At 43.9% G+C, this 21,538-nt stretch overlaps 1 protein-coding gene across 6 annotated transcripts in view; it reads left to right on the top strand.

Annotated features, from left to right (window-relative positions):
* sema4ba (sema domain, immunoglobulin domain (Ig), transmembrane domain (TM) and short cytoplasmic domain, (semaphorin) 4Ba) overlaps window positions 1-21,538 on the top strand; it is a 455,853-nt gene that overhangs the window by 178,631 nt on the left and 255,684 nt on the right. For 3 of the 6 annotated variants that reach the window (XM_072278293.1, XM_072278298.1, XM_072278296.1), the window contains exon 1: window positions 5,497-5,841. The exons of 1 other annotated variant lie outside the window; for it this stretch is intronic. The gene's annotated coding sequence lies outside the window, so the exon portion shown is untranslated. Of the gene's footprint in view, window positions 1-5,496; window positions 5,842-6,107; window positions 6,218-6,646; window positions 6,822-21,538 lie in introns of those variants that run through there. 2 more of the 6 variants (XM_072278299.1, XM_072278301.1) reach the window with 2 other exon arrangements.

Below are 21,538 nucleotides of genomic sequence, written 5' to 3'. Positions count from 1 at the left end.
CCTTAAGACAATAATTACTCTAAGAGACTATTCATAGGATGTAACTTGAATTGGCTGTTTGCAGTATGTTTGCCTGTATGATAGACATCACACTTCAGAGGGCTTGTATTTGTCCAATGGCTTTTAATATGTAGATCTGTTTCAAGTTGTTTTATTAAAATAAAGGGAAATGGTGCTGAGTTAGATGAGAGAAGTTTGGTTATAGGATAGATCATGACATGAAGCTTCTTATGGTATGGAATTTCAAAGGTTCAAAGGTTCATTTTTATCAAAGTGTACAGCACTAAAATTCTTTTTCTCCGGATAGCCATGAAACCAAGAAAGAGAAAGAATGGCAGCACAATCATCTACCCACAAATCCCCACCCACCCACACAAAAAAAAATGAACAGGCACATTGGCCCCCCCCCAATCCCCTACCCCTGCGCACAAAAAAATGAGAAAGATCAGGTGAAAAACGTAGAATATAAAAAGCTGTAAGACTGAAAAAAAAGTCTACAGTCCAAGTCCATATCCAAAACACAGAAAACCTGGGTAACATTTTCTGGGCACAGCGGCAGGCCCTTCCCTCTCATGTCGCAGATTGATCCCCAGTGATCAAAACGCAGACAGTCGATGCTCACCTTCCACATTTGCCTTGATGTTTCAATCTCCCTTGTCGCTTTGATCGGTGAACAATGGAAGCTTTAATTGGCGAAATGAAGCCAAACAACACCTTGCAGCTGTCCCGCAGCCTTCTCACCATGAAGTTTGCACACGCTGCCTCTGCCTCCCAGAATCTTCTCGGAGACTGCAGAGTGCTGAAACACCCGAACAGTCTCCAAACTTTAGTATTTGCCTCGGGGTTTCAATCTCCCTCTGTGCTTTAGTCAGTGAATGATGGAAACTTTAATCGGCGAAATGGAATCGAACATCAGCTGATGCCCTGTCCCACAGACTGCCTGTGGTCACCACCTGGAATCCTCTCAGAGTTTGCAGACCGCTGGAACACCCAAACGATCACCAAACTGCAAATCACCGGCTCCAACAGTTCCAGAATCACATTCAAGATGAAAAAGAAACATAAAAGACGTAAAAGAAATGAGATATATGGTTTCATTCTATCCAGAAGATGTCAATCAAAGGAAAGTTGTATGCAGGCACCATCTTGACCGGAAGTCCTGAGAGTTGCAAAGAGTGGAGATAAGACAGTTAAAGCTGCCTTGGTTGTATAACCAAGAGGTTGAAGTTACTTGGGGAGATATTTACAGTACCAGCAACCTGGGTTCTATTCCCGTTGCTGCCGGTAAGTTTGTATGTTTTCTCTTGACCGTGTGGGTTTCCTCCCACAGTTCAAATACATACCAGCTGGTAGGTTAAGTGGACATTGTAAATTGTCCCATGATTAGGCTGGGGTTAAATTGGGGGTTGTTGGGCAGTGTGACTCGAAGGGCCAGAGGGCCTATTCTGCGCTGTATCTCAAATAAATATATATTTATAGGCATCTGTTAATCTCATGAGACCATGGATTTGCACCTTGGAAGGTTTCCAGGGTGCAGGCCTGGCAAGGTTGTATGGAAGACCGGCAGTTGCCCATGCTGCAAGTCTCCCCTCTCCACGCCACTGATGTTGTCCAAGGGAAGGGCACTAGGGCCGGTACAGCTTGGCACCAGTGTCATCGCAGAGCAATGTGTGGTTAAGTGCCTTGCTCAAGGACACAACACGCTGCCTCAGCTGAGGCTCGAACTAGTGACCTTCAGATCACTAGACCGACGCCTTAACCACTTGGCCATGCGCCAACACAACTCAAATAAATAAATAAATAAACAAACAAACAAATATTGTGCCAGAACTGATTTTGGATCATTTGGCAACCTGATATGACAGCAAATATGACAAAAGATTCAGCAGGCAAGACAGCGTCTGTGAATAGAGAAACAGAGCTAGTGTCATCAATAATGTCTGCTGTTTCCCTTTCCATAGATACTGCCTGATTGTATCTAGTATTTTCTGTTTGTTTCAGGTGTCCAGTAGCTGCATTATTTTGCTTTTGGGTGTCTGTGGATATTTGTTATGGTCTAATGGAAGAGTCGAAAATCTGACTGACAGTTCAGTGGAATGCATTGGGAGGGCTGCGCCCTTTGAAATAACTGCTGAAGTTAACACCCGACTGTCCTCTCAGATGAATATCAGAGCTGTGGAGATATCCCCCAGTGTTGGGCCAATATTTAACCCTCAGTTAGAACAAGATTCAATGATTCAAAGTAATTTATTATCAAAGTCTGCATACAGAGTGCATCTCTGAGATTCGCTGTCCCGCAGGCAGCCATGAAACAGAAATACCACGGAACCTGTTCCAAGAAAAACATCAGACACCCAAAGTGCAAAATAAAAGAACAAATTGTGCAAATGGCAGAAAGCGAGCGAATAGCACAGAGAATATCACACTTCAAACCAGTTGTATTCAATTCAGTGCCGTGCCCCTAGCCAATGCTGTTCTTATATACAAGGCCATTCTTCGCTGAAGCACCCAGTCCTTATCGATCACCCCAATCAAACTGCTCAAAAGCAGCAAAGAAGAGGAGTAACCAGAATCCAGGAACACATGGAAACATGAACCTCAAAGACCCGCCCCGCCCCCACCAAAATGAGTCCACAGCTTCGCCAATCAGTCCTTGCAATGTGAATCCCAAGACATCTGCACTTTCCTCCAACAGTAGCTAGTGAGAGAGAGAGGAAGACTGGTCAAACGCAGGCAGACGGCGCTGCTCACATGCCAGTCCTTTGCTCTCATCCTTGTCGACTGCAATCTTGCTTGATGCCTCAGTCAAATAGAAGCAATGGAGTCGATGGTAGGCTCGCAGGCCACCAGGCCTCCAGGATGCAGATTCCGCTCCTAACCTCATCAAATTCCCTCGGAGGCAGCAAAGCACCAGTCCACTCAGCTGGCCTGAAAACACACCATCAAAATGGAAATCACAGGTTCCAATCGCACGCAGATTAGTAGCAGAATCATTTTTGAAAGAAGAAGTAGTAAAAGAAGTAGATTTGTGACCTGTCAACAAGACCTCTCCGTTGGTCACATTGTTTGTTTGTGCCATTTTTGAAACACATTACCTTCAAACAGTGTGTTGTGAGACCTTACTGCACACACTCAACGATTCAGGAACACTTTCTTCCGCTCTGCCTTCCAATTTCTGAACGGACATTGAACCCATGAACACTACCTCACTACTTTGTTATTTCCTATGCTGAATCTGAATCTGATTCTGGGTGTTTATTTGTCTTCATCTCCTGAACTGAAAAAGCAGACAACCTGGTTCTGAAAGTCTTTGGAACGTCCAAGAGCGATCTAATTCAAGTTCCAACTTGGATTATTTCTTTATCTCTCTCTCCTTGTTTGTCTATCTCTCTCTCTCTCTTTGTTGATAAAATGCATGTGAATTTCTCCCAAAAACCTTTGCTATTTACAAAAGATTGATTAAGTATTTCTTGAGCAGGGTTTTAAGTTTGACTGTATTCGAGTGATGCATTAAACAAATTCTAATAATGAACGTAACTACATATACTCTTCTCATTGCTACCATCAGGAAGAGATACGGAAGCCTGAAGACATAACGCTCAATGATTCAGGAACAACATCCTCCCCTCTGCCATTTGATTTCTAAATGGATATTGAACCCATGAACACTAACTTACAATTATTATTTCTGTTTTCTTGCACCACTTATTTAATTTAACTATTATATATCATTGGACATGTGATTAGGAAAGAGGAGTTAGAATGCATGATAATTATGGGAAAGATTGAAGGGAAGAAAGCAAGAGGAAGACAAAGACAAATGATGATGGAGACAGCAGCCAGAGAATTAGAAATGAATACCAGTGAATTGATCCACTTGACCCGAAACAAGAGTGTGTGGGCCATGGCAGTCAAAGCTCAAACTGAGCACGGCACCTGATGATGATGATGATGATGATTGTATATATACTGTAATTCACAGTTTATTATGTATTGCATTGTACTGTTGCTGCATTTACAAATTTCACGGAATATGCTGGTGGTATTAAACCTCATTCTGATTCTGATCCTAACCTTGCTAAGTGATTATGGGGTGTGGGGTGGGAACCTGCAAGTTTGCTCTCTCCACTTCCCCCTCTGTCCTCACCTTGCATGTCCTCATAATTAACTAAACCTCCATCATTAGCACATAATAGAACCACAGCTAAGCAAAGCTGAAGTTGATACATTTTCGTACAAAAGTGACAGTCCTAGTATATCTTGGAGAATTGTGTAAATATTGCCTGCACTGTGCATTAGTGGAATTTGTGAGATCAACTACAGTGGGACTCCAGTTAATTGGGACACATTGGGACCAGTACGTTTTGGCCCAATTAAGCAGCTGCCCCAATCAGCCAAAATTTCATGGAAATAGTTTAAAAGGTATGAAAAAGACAAACTGAGTAACAAATGATATACTTAAATGAAATACAGAGCAAGTTAGAACACTACCAATATTACTACAGTACTATAAAACTGTGCATTAGTTTCAGAGGAATTCACCCAGTGTATGCAATGAACAAAATCAGCACCTAGTTTGGATGGTGGACCAGCTTCATACAGTGCTAGCAATGATTGCATTTTCCAGATCTTCATTTTCATTGCGACATTCAAGGTGACTGTTGATACCTTCAAATTCTTCATAGTTCCTATCTTGTTGAAGTAGTGAAATTGTTTCATCTTCACTCCCGACCGTTCCTGGCATCTCCAAGCCTGAATGCTTGAAACTGCAGCGAGCAAAACAGTTCTGAATTGTCTTGCTGCTTATTTCTCACCAACTATCAGCAACAAAAATCATGGCTTTTTGAACACCAATACACGCAACTGAAGCTATTTAAAAACTGTTTGCTCCAAACATGGTGTAGCGTCCAAATGCCTCACAAGCGTGCGCGATGGACGCTAGTTAGAACATGTTCGGCACCAGTCTCCAGTCCCAATGGAGCAGCATAGTGTACCAAATAAACGAAGGGAATCCCACAATTTTCTCGATTAGTTTTTGTTCTTTCAGAGCTGTCCCAAATAAGCAGCTACCCTGATTAACCGATAGCCCAATTAACCGGAATCCACTGTATTTTGAAAACGCAAACCTGGATCATGTCTTGTAACTGACAGGTTAAATGCGAAAAGCAAAGTGGATCATTCAGAAATATCAGGCTCTCCTGCAATATAATCGGCATTGAACTGTGCATGTCGATACCCTAATGGGTTATAATTTATGAAACCAGCACTGGACTGCCGACTGTGGCGTGATTTAACAAGGGATAGATTGCGAGGTAGTAGACAATACATCACAATTTATTGTCCTTCTAGGAAGCTGGAAGGGTGAAACAAAAATATGTCTCCGCCTGTCTGAATGAAAGGAACTGGCCAATAAGTGAAATCCTGAAAATTAATTACAAACATCAATTCTCGGCTTAATAAGTAACACAATTGTAATAGAATGAATTGGATAAAAGAGCTCAGCGATGGAGGGGATAATATGAAATTAATGGCTATGTAAATTACATTTTGCTCTGCAAATCCATCAGATGAAACTGGCCTTAGAGCAAGGATCGCAGTGTCAAGAGTGTCTGTTATTTGCTGTAGCTCCAAACCCATTACCACTCCTCTGGGATACGACGGTGAGATACCATTGGCAGGCTACAGAGTGCGACCCCCGCTTGTAATTTCAGTGAAGGCTCTTCGAGGCGATGTTCCCAGGAACAGCCCTTTTCAGCTCTTGCTTCTAGTGGCAGCCCGCTTTCATCAGACTGTCCAGAGGGAGTCCCAGACCATGTCCAGCTCCAGCCACACTAGCTTTCGGTAAGTGTGTGCTCTCCGAGCGGCCAGCCGGTGCTTTGATCACAGATGTTACAAATGCTTACGGGTGTGAGCACTTGCTCGCTGTTGTTGCTCCCTTGAATGAGGTTTGCTGCAGCCTTTCTGGATGCCATGGCGATAAAGTGGATCGCCTGCTGCTGTAGTAAGGTGCTGTAACCATGGTGAAAGCAGGGTTCCACCAATTGCTAACGAATGATAAGAAGGATTTCCTCTTGTCCTGTCAGCATGTGGAATTATCAAGCTGCTCTCATTAATAACCCAACGTTTTGTGTGTCTGCAACTGCTTCAAGTGAAGTTGGATTATTCTGATAGACAGCCTTCCTCTATTGTAACTGTGATGGAAATCAGGCTATTAATTGTGAGTATTCATCAATGCTAAAAAGATGTATTTTGTAAGTCTGTGAGTTAGGTGGGTGTGGTGAGAGGAGATGTCCAGCCGGCTTTACTATAGAGAATTTTTCCAATCCATTCAGCTACCTGTCACAGATTCCTGAGAATTTTCTATTCCGTAGAAGCTTTGTGGGGAAAAAATGTACTCATACATTGCTCCTACGTATGAACAATAACTTGACTGGCTGTTAGTTGTCTGGCATTTACAAGGAAATCGCTAGGCTTTTAATGCCTTATTTTCAATTCACTGTGCATGTAGCCTAAGAGTAATCAGCACTAATTCTTCTGTCTGCCACAGAGTGGCATCATTGTGGCTGGAACCGAAAAGGATTGTTCTAGGAGGAACAGACAGTTTGCCCCAGGTCTTCCTTCGTGCTTGCTTCGGGTTTCACTAACTGCACATCCAAGACTGCCTTCTGGGGTGGCAGAGTGCTGCTGCCCTCAGAGCTCTTGTGATCCTGGTTCAATTCTGACCTCTGCTTGTTGGCCGTGTAGAGTATTCACGTTTTCTCCATTCCGAGCAGGTTTTCTCCGGGTACTCCAGTTTCTTCTGATGTACCAAAGACGTAAAGGTTGGTAGGTTGCTTGCCCATTGTAATTTTCCCTTCGTGTGTAGGTGAACAGAGGCATCAGGGAGAGCCGACGGGAATATGGTAGATTAAGTTACAGGGCAAAATCAGGGAAGAAGGGGATTGCTGTGTGATCTATCTGGCTTTAGACTCAATGGGCAGAAATGCCTCTGAAGTTATAAGCAAACATGAGGGGAAAAGTGAAATGTACGTGAAATATCCTTTCTGATTGTGTGCTTTGCATGGAGAGTGCTTGATCATAAGAACGGAACAAAGGGCTGAATAATATGGGTGCATTTTAGAAGAGGACAAGTCAAGAAGGCTGATACCATCACCTTCTCAAGGAGTATTAGGGTGAGAAATACGTGTTGGCCTCTTTGGTGAACTCCAGAATGAATATTAATAAAATTACAAGCGTGGAAGGTACATCCTCAAACATGCAAGTGAAATGAATAGTTCTACCAAGAGAGGCTAGAAACTACATTTCTGGGAATTCAGAAGAACCACGACCATATGCAAGCATATGGCATTCTGTGATAGCCTGACAAGGTAGATGTTGAGGTGTTTTCACTGGGTGGGAGAGTCCCAAACAAGGGGACAAAGCTGCAAAATAAGGGAACAGTCATTTCAAACTAAAGTGTGTAGAAACGTCTTCTTGTAAAGTGTGGTGAGTGCCTGCAATTCTCTTCCCTAGAGGGTGGTGGAGGCTGGATCACTGCATATATTTAAGGTGGATAAATATTGGAGAGATTGAGGAATTGTGGGTTCTGGGGATCCGGCACAGAAGGGGAATTGAATTTGTATATATTTTACAATGGCTCAGGCTTGAGGGGCCGAGTGGCATACTCCTATTTTCTTGTGCTCTAACGAAGTAAGGCAGAAGAAAAATCAACATAGATCCATGTAGTATATAATCACACATTAGTGTTTTGAACCACAGTGCTGATTGTAATTAATTTAGATTGACACTAAATTTACTTGCTCCTTGAGGGCCACGTAGAAGCCGCACAATATTTAAAACTGTTAATGGAAAAGGTTTAAAATAACAAGTAAAACACTTGGAAGCTCCTCGTCAGTGGATGTTGGTGAGGGTTTCATACATACAAGAATTTGTTTGGGGTGGTGATGTTTAACAAGTGGGGGCCATGTTGCATATAGGGATGCAGCTGCTGTTTACGACGTGTATATTGTCATCTATGGAGATGAATTGGAATATAGGCAATGCATGATCTTTTGATGTCATGTGTTGGAGCAGGTTGCCACACGTCATTCCATTTGCAGCAAATCCATATCTGAGGCAACATCTATCATCAAAGATCCTCACCATCTGGCCTGTATCATCTTCTTGCAGTTACCTTCAGGCAAGAGGTACAGAAGCCTGAAGTCCCACACCACCAGGTTCAAGAACAGCCACTTTCCTTCAGCTGTTTAATTCCTGGACCAATTTACACGACCCTAATCACTACCCCACGGTAGTAACATTATGACCACTTTTCACTAGAATGGGCCTTGTTTTATGTTGTTCTAATTCTGTTCTTCCTTGTATAAATTTATACGATTTATGTTTTTGTTGTGAAAGTTTTGCATTTGATGCTTTGTGCCTATCATGCTGGTGTAAGCAAGATTTTCAATGTACCTATGCACTTATGTACTTGTGTAAATGACAATAAACTCATCTTTGACATTTTTCCACACCAGCTCCGTGAGGATTTATACGTTGAGAGGCAAGAAAGTGTGGTTTGTGGAGGCTTTGTTTGCAAAATTACTTTCTCTATTTTCATGTCATTGCCTGACTCAAGAAATCTGACAAGAACATGGATTTGCCACGCCTTAGACTGGGAAATGAGGAGGCAGAGAAAATATTAAATCCAAAACTCAGATTTAAAAGTTATACTTACTTTTATCTGTGACTCGTAAATAAAAGATATTTTGCACATGCTTTAAAATGTTTGCACCTTGATGTCAGTGCATTTTTGCTGATGTGCATGAAACTTCATTCGAAGAGCTGGGACATATGACTCTTGCTTTTCACTCAGTAAAGAGCAAGGGTCCTGGGTCATACAGAGTAAATCAAGCAACAATGAGGGGGTGCACACGTGGTTTAACAGGTCCTCTGTCGGAACTTGGACCTTCACCACACCGAGTCCTCTGCACTGGTTTCCCTCTGTTGTGAGAGAGCTCCATTGTGCATCCACTCACACCCTCTATTCAACCCTTTGTCTCTCTTTCTACTCCCCGTGACCACCACCCAGCTTTGCCCCTTTCCTTCTGATTTCCACACTCCATATCCTTTAACTTCATTCTGTATTAATCACTACTGTAAGGAGTTTACTTCAGCAGCTCCAGCCTGTTTCTACAGCATTTATGTGGCTGGGCCAGTAGAGTCTCTATCCATTGTTGACCCAGGAAGTGGGGAGACTTGATGAGGTTGTCATTTATGACCTACCCCTGGTTAGTCTTGGCAACAAATGGAGGGTGCTTCCTGAACAATTCCAATTTGTTGCTGGTTTTGCTTGAGAGTGCAGTTAGGTAGAAACTTCTCACATTATGACCCAACTGTGATAAAGAAAGTACAGTATGTGCCTCAATGGTTAGGAGTCACAGCATGAAAACAGGCCATTCAGCCTCCCATGTCAATACTGACCAGTGGGCACTTATCCATACTAATCTCCAGCACTTGGTCTCCTATGCAGGGACAATTCAAATGCTTATCTAATACTTACTAAATGCTGTCAATGACTTCTTCCACAACTTAGCAGTGTAGAGAGAGAGTGCATGGGTCTCTCAAGGTTGTCAGGCAAGTTGAGAGGATAGTTTAGAAGGCATAAGGTGTGTTGGTTTTAATTAATCGGGGGATTGAGATTAAGAGCGACAGGGTAATGTTACAGCTCTATAAGACTGAACACAATACTCCAAGTGTGGTCTAATCAATTTTGGTTGCCTCATTATAGGAAGGCTTTAGAAAGGATGCAGAGGAGATTTAGTAGAATGCTGCCTGGATTAGAAAACATGTCTTATGTGAAAAGGCTGAGCGAGCAGGAGCTTTTCTCCAACACAAAAACATCTTCAGATGCTGGAAATCCAAAGCAACGCACACAAAATGCTGGAGGAGCTCATCAGGCCAGGCAGCATCTATGAGAAAGAGTAAACAGTCGACGCTTGGGCCGAGATCCTTCATCAGTTCCTCCAGTATTTTGTGTGTGTTACCAAAGGCATTTCCCCTCCTGTGGATTGAAGGATCTCTGAGTGAAAAAGGTTGCTTTCAGATCCCCTCTAAATCCCTCACCCTTTACCTTAAACCTACATCCTCTAATTTTAGCAACACACATCAAAGTTGCTGGTGAACGCAGCAGGCCAGGCAGCATCTCTGGGAAGAGGTACAGTCGACGTTTCAGGCTGAGATCCTTCGTCAGGACTAACTGAAGGAAGAGTTAGTAAGAGATTTGAAAGTTGGAGGGGGAGGGGGAGATCCAAAATGATAGGAGAAGACAGGAGGGGGAGGGATGGAGCCAAGAGCTGGACAGGTGATTGGCAAAGGGGATATGAGAGGATCATGGGACAGGAGGTCCAGGGAGAAAGACAAGCGGGGGTGGGGGGAACCCAGCGGATGGACAAGGGGTACAGTCAGAGGGACAGAGGGAGAAAAAGGAGGGTGAGAGAAAGAATGTGTGTATAAAAATAAATAACGGATGAGGTACGAGGGGGAGGTGGGGCACTAGCGGAAGTTAGAGAAGTCGATGTTCATGCCATCAGGTTGGAGGCTACCCAGACGGAACATAAGGTGTTGTTCCTCCAACCTGAGTGTGGCTTCATCTTTACAGTAGAGGAGGCCGTGGATAGACATGTCAGAATGGGAATGGGATGTGGAATTAAAATGTGTGGCCACTGGGAGATCCTGCTTTCTCTGGCGGACAGAGCGTAGGTGTTCAGCGAAATGGTCTCCCAGTCTGCGTTGGATCTTGCCAATATATAGAAGGCCACATCGGGAGCACTGGACGCAGTACATCACCCCAGCCGACTCACAGGTGAAGTGTCGCCTCACCTGGAAGGACTGTCTGGGGCCCTGAATGGTGGTAAGGGAGGAGGTGTAAGGGCATGTGTTGCACTTGCTCCGCTTACAAGGATAAGTGCCAGGAGGGAGATCAGTGGGGAGGGATGGGGGGGACGAATGGACAAGGGAGTCGCATAGGGAGCGATCCCTGCGGAAAGCGGGGGGGCGCGGAGGGAAAGATGTGCTTAGTGGTGGGATCCTGTTGGAGGTCCTTCCCCCTCCTGTCTTCTCCTATAATTTTGGATCTCCCCCTCCCCCTCCCACTTTCAAATCTCTTACTAACTCTTCCTTCAGTTAGTCCTGACGAAGGGTCTCGGCCTGAAACGTCGACTGTACCTCTTCCTAGAGATGCTGCCTGGCCTGCTGCGTTCACCAGCAACTTTGATGTGTGTTGCTTGAATTTCCAGCATCTGCAGCATTCCTGTTGTTTGCGTCCTCTAATTTTATCTACCTCTGACATGGGGAAAGGTTTCCTGCAGTCTCCCCTATGTATACCTGACAGAGTGAGGGGTATGCTGCTCTCTGTGTTAAATGCGCCTGTATTTCCAGTCTTTTCATTGTGAATATTCTTTGGGAGGTGTAGGGAGGAATACAGGAAGTGTACCATGAGATGACAGTTGTTTAAACAAAGTGAAAACTGATGTCGCTAGCCCCTGTCTGTTAGCAATTTGAGTGGCAGTGCAAGGGCAGCTGATTCAGAACAGGGATGGTAACAGGCTGACTCAGGCAGGATATTACTGTGGTTTTGTAATTTAATTTAATCTGCCCTCCAGTTCCTCAGTGGGTAGGTCTGGGTCTGAATCCCCTTACTTAATGGGAAAGGATGAACCATAGTTCTTTTGAAATTTAGAGAGCTTCTCCCAGCTGAGCCTTACTGTTTTTAAGTTATTAAATTGCAGACAGTACAAATCTTGATCCTAAATGTTAAGTTAAGAGCTTAATGATTTGAGGGGTTCATCTGGGAGATATATGCTGTTCGTGCCTTTCAGACTAAACAGCGGAGGATTAGAACAAGATTTTATTGAAACCGATCATAATTTCATTAGAGCAAGAATATTATAACCGTGAAGTTTGGAGTCCTCTGCTGCCAGAATCAAAGAGTTGGGCTCTGATGCTCCAACCTCATCTCCAACAAAGTCCCTACAACATCCCCGTGGATCCACTCACTTGTTGATATATCTAGCCATTCACAAAACTGTTGCCAGGGCTCCAGTTATCTCACTTCTTTCCCCTCCCCCTCCCTCTCCCTCTCCCTCTCCCTCTCCCCCTCCCTCTCCCTCTCCCCCTCCCTCTCCCTCTCCCCTCCCTCTCCCCTCTCTCTCCCCTCCCCCTCCCCTTCACCCTCCCTCTCCTTCTCCCTCTCCCCCTCTCCCCTTCACTCTCCCCCTCCCTCTCCTTCTCCCTCTCCCTCTCTCCCTCCCTCTCTCCTCCCTCTCCCCCTCCCCTCCCTCTCCTCCTCCTTTCTCTGTCTTTTCCCTTATCTTTTTTGTTTCTCACCCCCTCACTCTTTCTCACTGACTCTGACCTCCCTTCCTCCCACTTTCTCCCAAACTCTTCCCCATCCTTCTCACCTTCTTTCTCCCCTCTCTTTCTCACTTCTCTTTCTCCCCTCTCTTTCTCACTTCTCTCCCTCTCTTTCAACCCTCTTCCCACCCACTCCATATTTCTCCCTTCACCTACCTCTCTTCTCTCCATTTCCCTGCTTCCTCTATCTCGCTATTCTTTCTCTGTCTTTTTCTCTCCTGTTCCTTCCACCCTTTCTTTCACTTCCCTCCATCCCCTTCTCCCTCCCCTCGCTTTCTCCCCCCGTCTATCCCCACCTCCCATGACCTTTCTCTCACTTTGCTTTCACTGAACTGCACATAGTGTTAGGACAGCCTACTTCTTCTTTCAGACTCCAGTACGTCCAGCGTAGGAGCATGAAGGAAGATTTCATAGAGCTATGCAAAATTATGAAAGGTGTGGATAGGATAAATGCATGCAGGTTTTTTGCACTGAGGTTGGGTGAGACTGGAACTAGAGGTCATGGGTTAAGGGTGAAAGCTGAAGTATTTAAAGGAAATATGAGGGAGGGATTTCTTTATGCAGAGGATGGAGAGTGTGGAATGAGCTACTACTGCAAGTGGTGGAGTCGGGTTTGATTTCAAAATTAAGACAAATTTCGATAGGTACATGGAAGGAGGGGTATCGAGAGCTTTAGTCAGGGGGCAGATCAATGGGTCTAGGAAGGTTAATAGTTTGGCATGAACTAGATGGGCCAAGGGGCCTGTTTTTGTGCTGTAATGTTCTATGACTCTATAATTCATGAGTATTTCACACTGTGCTGGGATTTTAACCTTGTTCTTCCAGTGAGGATGGTGTATGGAAGCTAAGTACAATTACTGTTCCTGCTGACCTATCTTCAGTGTGAACACCAGACGGCTTCCTGGGATATTCCACAACCTCTTCAAAAGTGGATTAAACTTCTAAAGTGTTGACTTTCTGTAATGGAGCCAATATGCAGGTGGTCAGGCTATCAGACTTCATTTGACGACTACTAGATATTTTGCTTCAAAGAAGCGAAAAACTGCTGAAGATTTTAGAAATCTGAAATAAAAACAGAAAATTTTGGAAATATTCAGGTCATGATAGATAGACAGGACATGCCTATACCAGAGGGCATACATTTTAAGTTGAGAGGAGTCAATGGCGATGTGGTGAGGACCTGGAGTGGGCTACCAGGAGTGGTGTGAAGGTAAATCTGATCGAGGAAAATAAGAGGGTCCTAGGTAGGTACATGAATGTGCATGGAATGGAGGGATATGGACATTGTTTAGGCAGAAGGGATAAGTTGCTAGTTTATTATTTCAACACAACATTTTGGGTCATGTGTGTGTACTTGTTCTATGTTCTATGTTCTATGTTCTCAACAGGTCAAGCAGCAACTGTAGAGAGAAGAACAGTTGAACTTTCAGGCAATAACTTCTCATTCAGTGTGCAAGGGCATTGCAATCAGCACTGTGCTCATGGGGAGTATATGTTGGACATGGAGTTTGGACCAGCTCATTGGTTGACTTCTTCCTTTTCCGGCTGAAATTTTTAATCAAAGGACTATCTCTTGACATTTCATGCTTCCTCAGTGCTGCCATGTATTGCCAGTACCTAGGAGCTCCAACAAATTACTTTGCCCATGGCCACTTGACTCACCAAATAAACCATAGTCAGCGCAGTAGATGGTCACGATGAGAGCTGAGCAGCAGCGCTGTGCAGGAAGTCAGCAGCTCCTTTCCCGAGTCCTGAAGAAGGGTCTTGGCCTGAAACATCTACTGTTTATTCACTTGCGTAGATGCTGCCTGATCTGCTGAGGTCCTCCAGCATTTTGTGTGTGGTTGCTTTAATTTTCCAGCATCTTCAGGCTTTCACAAACAAGAGAAAATCCGATGAAGGGTTTCGGCCCGAAACATCGACTGTACTCTTTTCTGTAGATGCTGCCTGGCCTGCTGAGTTCCTCCAGCGTTCTGCATGTATCTGCAGACTTTCTTCTGTTTATGATTTGCAAATCCTTTGCCGAGCTGCTTTGGTTCCCCGTCCTCTTCCTCGTTCGAGTGGATTCTCTCATTTCCAACACCAGGTGCTAGCAAGTGGGCTGAAGGGCCTACTTTTGTTCTGTATCTCTCTATGATTCTGTGAGGCTGAACTTCGGAATCAGTGTTACAGCTACAACACTGAGATCCAACAAGTGGTACCTTTTACTGAATAGCTCAGAATCAGAATCAGGTTTAATATCGCCTGCGTATGTTGTGAAACTTGTTAACTGTGCAGCAGCAGTACAATGCAATACACGATAATAGAAAAAAAAATCCCGTAAGCTACAAAAATATACATGTATATGAAATAGTTAAATAAATATTTATTTAATATGTACAAAAATAGAAATAAAACATTTGTGAGGTAGTGGTCATGGGTTCAATGTCCATTTACAAATCGCATGGCAGAGGGAGAGAAGCTGTCCTTGAATCATTGACTTTGTGCCTTCAGGCTTCTGTACCTCCTTCCTGATGGAAACAATGAGAACAAGGCATGTCCCGGGTGATGGCAGTCCTTAATGATGGATTCCGCCTTTTTGAAGCATCACCCTTTGAAGATGTCTTGGATGCTACAGAGGCTAGTGCTCATGATGGAGCTGACTGTTTACAACTCTCTGCAGCTTACTTCCATCCTGTGCAGTAGCCCCCACCATCTCCCCCATACCAGACAGCGAGGCAGTCAGTTAGAATGTTCTCCACGGCACATCTGTAAAAATTTGCAGTTGTTTTTGGTGACATCCCAAAGCTCCTCAAACTCCTAATGAAATATTGCCACTGTCATGCTGTATCGGTGGGATTTTTTAATTCCTGAAAGATTGCATGCGCAGTGCGGGATTTGTTGCTGTTACTGGAATACAGTGCAAGTACTGCTGAATGAAAACAATTATCTGTCTAACTGATAGGTGGGTCTGTATTATTTACTAGTGAAAAGCAGCCAAACTGGCTTTCGGCCTTTTATTCTGAAGTAACTAAAATTAAATAGTAATGCCAAAAGTCAAGTTTGACTGTTGCCAAATCAGTTCTGCCGAGGGGTCTCGGGCCGACGTGTCGACTGTACTCTTTTCCATAGTTGCTGCCTGGCCTGCTGAGTTCCTCCAGCATTTTGTGTCTGTTGCGTTCACTCAATGTGGTGTGTTTATCTGATGCTTTGCTTATCAACAAAGCCCATGATCAGCCATGATGTTCACTCTCATTAACTCAGGACATGGTTATCCCTGACAAGATCATAGTTCAGCAGAGTTGTGGGTCAGAACTTCAGTGGGAATAGTGTGGGGACAAAGTCATGCCCAAGTACTTAGCAGGCAGAACTATCAGGAACGTTGTTGTTGTCATTGCCTGTTGATTAACAAAGCACCGATTATCTGCTGGTGCTCCTGCTAAACACTGGTAAATTGTGCTGCAGTCTGTCACTGTCTTCTGCTGACCACTGGACTTCTGTTAATATAACTTGTTGTAAAAGGAGGTAGTTAAAATCTACCTAGTTTCTTACCAGCCATATTCTGAACTGAACTCCAATGAGATGCAAGAGATCCTGAAGTGGGGTCTCATGGGTGTGACATTGGCTCCACTGTCAGGACACGGGATGATCGAGTTAACACTTTTACTACTCTACTCCTTCCGTGCCAGCCTGTCAGCCAGCTGAGCTGTCACCACGCTGAGGCAAGGCGTATGGCCCAGTGCTGATAGCTGGCAAGTGCAGAGTTGCTTGAGGCCATCCGGCAAGCCCCTGTGGCCTGCTGCACTGCAAGGAGCAGTCCTCCTGCACCCATGCAGCTAGCCGCTCAGGGGCACTGGAGAACAGCGGTGAAATGAAGATGTGCGTGCAAAGGCCAGACACTGGAGGATTCTACAGTTGTGACAAGGTTTTTGCCATGATAAGAGCTAAACATACAGTTTAATATTTGAGATTCATGTACATTCTGTATTCAGCTTTCATCCCTCTGTGACATGGTTCCTTCCTTGACCAACCTACCCTTTTTCTGAAATGCTATCGGCTTCTCAGCTTCTCTTCCTTCACAAACATTACCTCAGCAGTATTGCAAGAACTGTTCCTTGGTCTACCCACTTCCTCACTGCAAGCTATCCTAGGGTCATTTTCCTTGAAGTATAATTATGGTTCTGAGACACTCTTGTGAAACTCAGTATCACAATGGTCTTCCCTTAATTCCCTGCTCTTTATCAAATTACGGTATTGCTTTGCACTGTTGTAACTATATGTTATAATTATGTAGTTTTTGTCAGTTTTAGTCTTGGTCTGTACTGTGTTTCTGTGATATACTGGAGGAACATTGTATCATTTCTTAATGCATACATTTCTAAATGACAATAAACGAGGACTGGGTGTCCTCATAATCTAAAAAAAATCTAATTGACTTCTCCATTGCCTCTGTGCCATCCAGTTGGGCAATTTCCAGTGGTGAACCATTCAGTTGAAGAATACTAAGACCACAGTATTGTATTGGCCCCCAGGAAGGCTATTGGTGTCTTCAATCTGTCACTAACCTCTGGTGTCACAGCACCTTAATTGCTGCAACAGTGCATTATTTTTAATAAGAGCTGACCTGCTTACACTACGACATTTATTAATTAGAAGGTTGTGATGTAATACGCTTTCAGCAGCAACTGCTCCCTCCACGATTCCCTTGTTCATTCGTCCCTCCCCACTAATCTCCCACCCGGCACGTGTCCCTGCAAGCAGCCCAAATGCTACATCTCCATATTCACGTCCCCCTCATCTCCATTAGGGCCCAAAACAGTACTTCCAGGTGAGGCAACACTCACCAGCGAATCTGCTGGGGTTGTCTGTTGTGTCCGGTGCTCCAGATGTGGCCTCCTCTATGTTGGTGAGACCTGTCATAAATTAGAGGACCACTTCACTGAGACACCTGCCCCATTGACAACAAGCTGAACCTCCCAGTGGCCAAACATTACCATTCTGATTCCCATTCCCATTCCAACATGTTGTGCCAAGATGAGGCCACCCTCAGGCTGGAGGAGCAACACCTTATATTCCACCTGGGGTAGCCTCCAACCTGATGGTATGAATATCGATTTCTCCTTCTGGTAAAAAAAAAATCCCCCCCTCCCTTTCACTATTCCCCGCTGACCTTTTAACTCTTCTCACCTGCCTATCATTTACCCCTGGGTCGCCCCCTCCTTCCCTCCTTCCCTTTCTCCTATGATCCACTCTCCTCTCCTATCAGATTCTTTCTTCTCTAGCCCTTGACTTTTGCCACCCATGTGGCTTCATCTATCACCTTCCAGCTAGCCTCCTTTTCCTCCCCCCACCTTTTTATTCTGGTGTCTTCCCCATACCTTCTCAGTCCTGAAGAAGGCTCTCGGCCTAAAACATCGTTTGATTCATTTCCACAGATGCTGCCTGACCTGCTGAGTTTCTCCAACACTTTGTCTGTGTTGCATTGGATTTCCAGCATCTGCAGACTTGTGTTTATGATTTGACACTCCTCCAGTTCAGAGATGGCATTTTGAACTTTTGCTTCAGGCGTTTGGATGTAGATAGAATTGTGCACTCTGTGAAGAACTATGGTTTATAGACTGGAGACACAAGAGATTGTAGGTGCTTGAATCTGAAACAAAAGGAACAGAGTGGGTCAGGAGCAACTGAACCGGATAAGAGGTTTTTATCCAAAGCATCTTCACCCACTGAATTCCTCCAGCAGCTCATTTGATGCTATCATTTATAGGTTGTTGTTTCCCTCTTCTGAGAGAATCAACCAGTTTACTTCACCCTCAAGCCAGTGTCGAGGAAGTAATTAGTCATTTTGGGACAACACTTGGCAGGAGATAGAATTGACTGAAATCTCCATCAACCGGTAAGCTTTACTTGCTCAATGCTTTCATTTGCAATCTGGGCTCTGGCCCCAACAGGAAAGGTAGAGATGATGTATTACTGATGGCTGCCAGGACCATGGTTTAAACAAAAAATTGCAAAATAGGAGACGAAGCTTTCACAGCTCTGAGTTTGCATCGTTGATGGAATATTCAAGACAAAACTTCTAGGAAATACAAAAGGTGTTCGGAGAACGGATGATTGGGCAGCTTGGATACAGCCAAGTGCGTGGGAAAACTCTGCTTTGTATTATGTTCTGGTGTGGCTGTGTTGTCCAAAGAGATATTCCGACCAGCCACAGACTTGGGCTACGGCAAGATTATTTTAATCAAATTAACCCACTTCTTTTGGTGGGAACCACCCTGCATACACTCAGGTTAATGTAATTCAGCTAAGTCTAATTTACACACTGATGTACTAGTATCTACTGCAATTCAATAATCAGAGAATTAACACACTCAAAAAAAAATTGTTTCGATAACTAATATATACAAAGTTCAAGTTCATATCCACATACCATCTGAGTGCATATCAAGATAGCACGACCAATTATAGTGCTTATTATGCTTTTATAACTAATTAGAAAGTGGTATTGCATGTTTGGGTTCCTAACTGACCACAGAAGTATTTATTCATTCATAATGTGCCATGTTGTCTGACTTGGGCGATCATGGTCTTTCTATGACCATGACTGTTCTTAGCAAATTTCTCTGCAGAAGTGGTTTACCATTGCCGCCTTCTGGGCAGTGTCTTTACAAGACGGGTGATCCCAGCTATCATCAGTACTCTTCAGAGATTGTCTCCCTGGCATTAGTGGACGCATAACCAGGACTTCTGGTATGCTCCAGCTGCTCATACAACCATGCATCACCTACTCCCATGCCTTTACCTGACCCTGGTCTGGGCTAAGCAGGTGCTACACTTTGCCCAAGGCAGGCTAGTGGAGGGAAAGGAGTGCCTTAAACCTCCTTTGGTAGAGACAAATCTCCACCCTGCCACCCAAACTAAAAGTCCAATGTAGGAAAGACCAATATTGAGACCCTTGTAATGCTCAGCTAGCTCCAGTGGACAGGCCATGTCATTCACACGGCTGTCACCAGACCCGTGAAATAGGCACTCTATTCTGAGCTCGGTCATGACAAGAGATTACCAGGTAGACTTTGACTTTGCAGTCCTTTCTGGCTGCAGGGGCAGGAATGGGATAAACTAAGCAATTACCTGCCAGTTTAACTTCAGTGGTGAGGAAAGTATTGGAATCCATTCAAAAGGATAGCATGAATCTACATTTAGAAATGTACATACTAATCAGGGAGATTTAGCATGAATTTGTTAATTGAAGATCATATCACTCAAATGAATACTTTAAGGAAGTGACAGGGATGTTCAATCAGGATGGTGTGTTTGGACAAGATAGTCTTGGCAGGCTGGATGGAAAAGTGAAGGCTGACAGAATCCTAAGGAGAGTGGCAAATCAGATCCAAAATGGTCTCAATGGCAGATAGTAAAGAGTGATGGTTGAGTGGCTGGATGCCTGTAGGATTCCTCTGGACTCACTACTCAGTTTAATGCTTTTTGTAATTTATATTAACGATTTCAACCTGAATATAGGGGCATGATAAGATGATTTGTAAATGATGCAAACAGTGACCATGTACTTGACAGTGAACGTGAAAACTTCAGATTGCATGAAGATAGAACAGCGCAATTGCAAGGTCAGTGGAGCTACTGACTCTCAGCTCCAGCGATCTGGTTCAGTCCTGGTCTTTGGCGCTGTCTGCCAGGAGTTTGTATGTTCTTTCCATGATTTGAGTTTTCTTCCAGGTGCTCCAGTTTTCTCACACTTCTCAAAAACATAGAGTCATAGAAAGGTACAGCGCTGAAACAGGCTCTTTGGCCCATCTAGTCTGCGATGAACCATTTAAACTGCCTACTCTCATCACCCTGCTGGTTGCCTGGTTAATTATCCATGACAAATTGCCTCTGGTATCTAGCTGAATGACAGATACTGCAGGGAGTGGACAGGAATGAGGCGGGAATGAAATGGGATTAATTTGAGGGGGTTGATGGTCAGTGCATTCTTGGTGATGTGACGATTCTGACCTTGTGCAGTACGATTCAGTGACTGTTCAGATAAAAATGGTCTGGTCATTTAGTGGAAAAAGGACCAATTGAATATAATCCAGAGAATTGTGGTGGATTAAGCTTTTGGGGAGAATCAAAAAGGCAAGGAAAAGTACAATAAATGTTGAGTATGTGACCACTAATCCACAAAGGTAGAGATACAGATCAACAAAGTTGTTAAACAAGCAGATTCGAGGCTTTCCTTTGTTAATTGAGACATTAGAACACCGAGTTACGCTGGAAATGTGTACCAACAATATTTCTGTCACAGGTTCAGTAATGATTACAGGTTTGGTCACCATTTTACCAGAGAGGGCACTGAGGAGATTTATGAATATGCTGTAAAGAGCTGAAAAATTTACCCACGACAACATAACGGATTGGCTGGAATTCTTCTCTTTGGAACAGTGAAGCCTGAGCAAGTACTCAGTTGAGGTGTATAAAATACATGAGAGATGTAGACAGAGTAAATAGGTAGGATCTTTTTCTGTCAGCACAGAGGTTAGAAACCGGGATAGGGAACATAGATTTAAAAGAATTGTTGAGTGGAGAGGAGAGAAATTTTTTTTTAACTTGGAGCATGGGATGAGAGTGGTAGTATGGTCTGGTCTTTACTGCCTGAAAGAGAAGTGGAGGCACAAACCCTCTTCACATTTGAGGGTGTCGCTTTAGATTTCCAGCGTCTGTAGACTTTCTTGTGCTAATGATATATATGTTTTATATATATGATAAATATATTTTATATATTCATCTTTTTTTTCATTTATCTCTGTTAGTTTAACTCTATTCTCTTCTTCCTCATTGCCTCTCCAGCCTCCCATTCAATGTGCTATTCATCTCAGTCATTCCCACATGTAGCAAGTTCCATATTCTCACCACCAAGAGGCTTTCTTTGCATTCCCAATGAGATTCCTTAGTGACTGTCTGGTAATGATAGGGCAAACAACAGGAATTCTGCAGATGCTGGAAATTCAAGCAACACACATCAAAGTTGCTGGTGAACGCAGCAGGCCAGGCAGCATCTGTAGGAAGAGGTGCAGTCGACGTTTCAGGCCGAGACCCTTCGTCAGGACTAACCAATAAACCAATTATTTGAAATCAGAATCAGGTTTAACATCACCGGTGTATGCTG

This window comes from Mobula birostris, chromosome 14, assembly GCF_030028105.1.
Source record: "Mobula birostris isolate sMobBir1 chromosome 14, sMobBir1.hap1, whole genome shotgun sequence".
Taxonomy (NCBI): Eukaryota; Metazoa; Chordata; class Chondrichthyes; order Myliobatiformes; family Myliobatidae; genus Mobula; species Mobula birostris.
The sequence above is the reverse complement of the archived record's forward strand: the minus strand, read 5'-3'. Positions and strand labels throughout refer to the sequence as shown.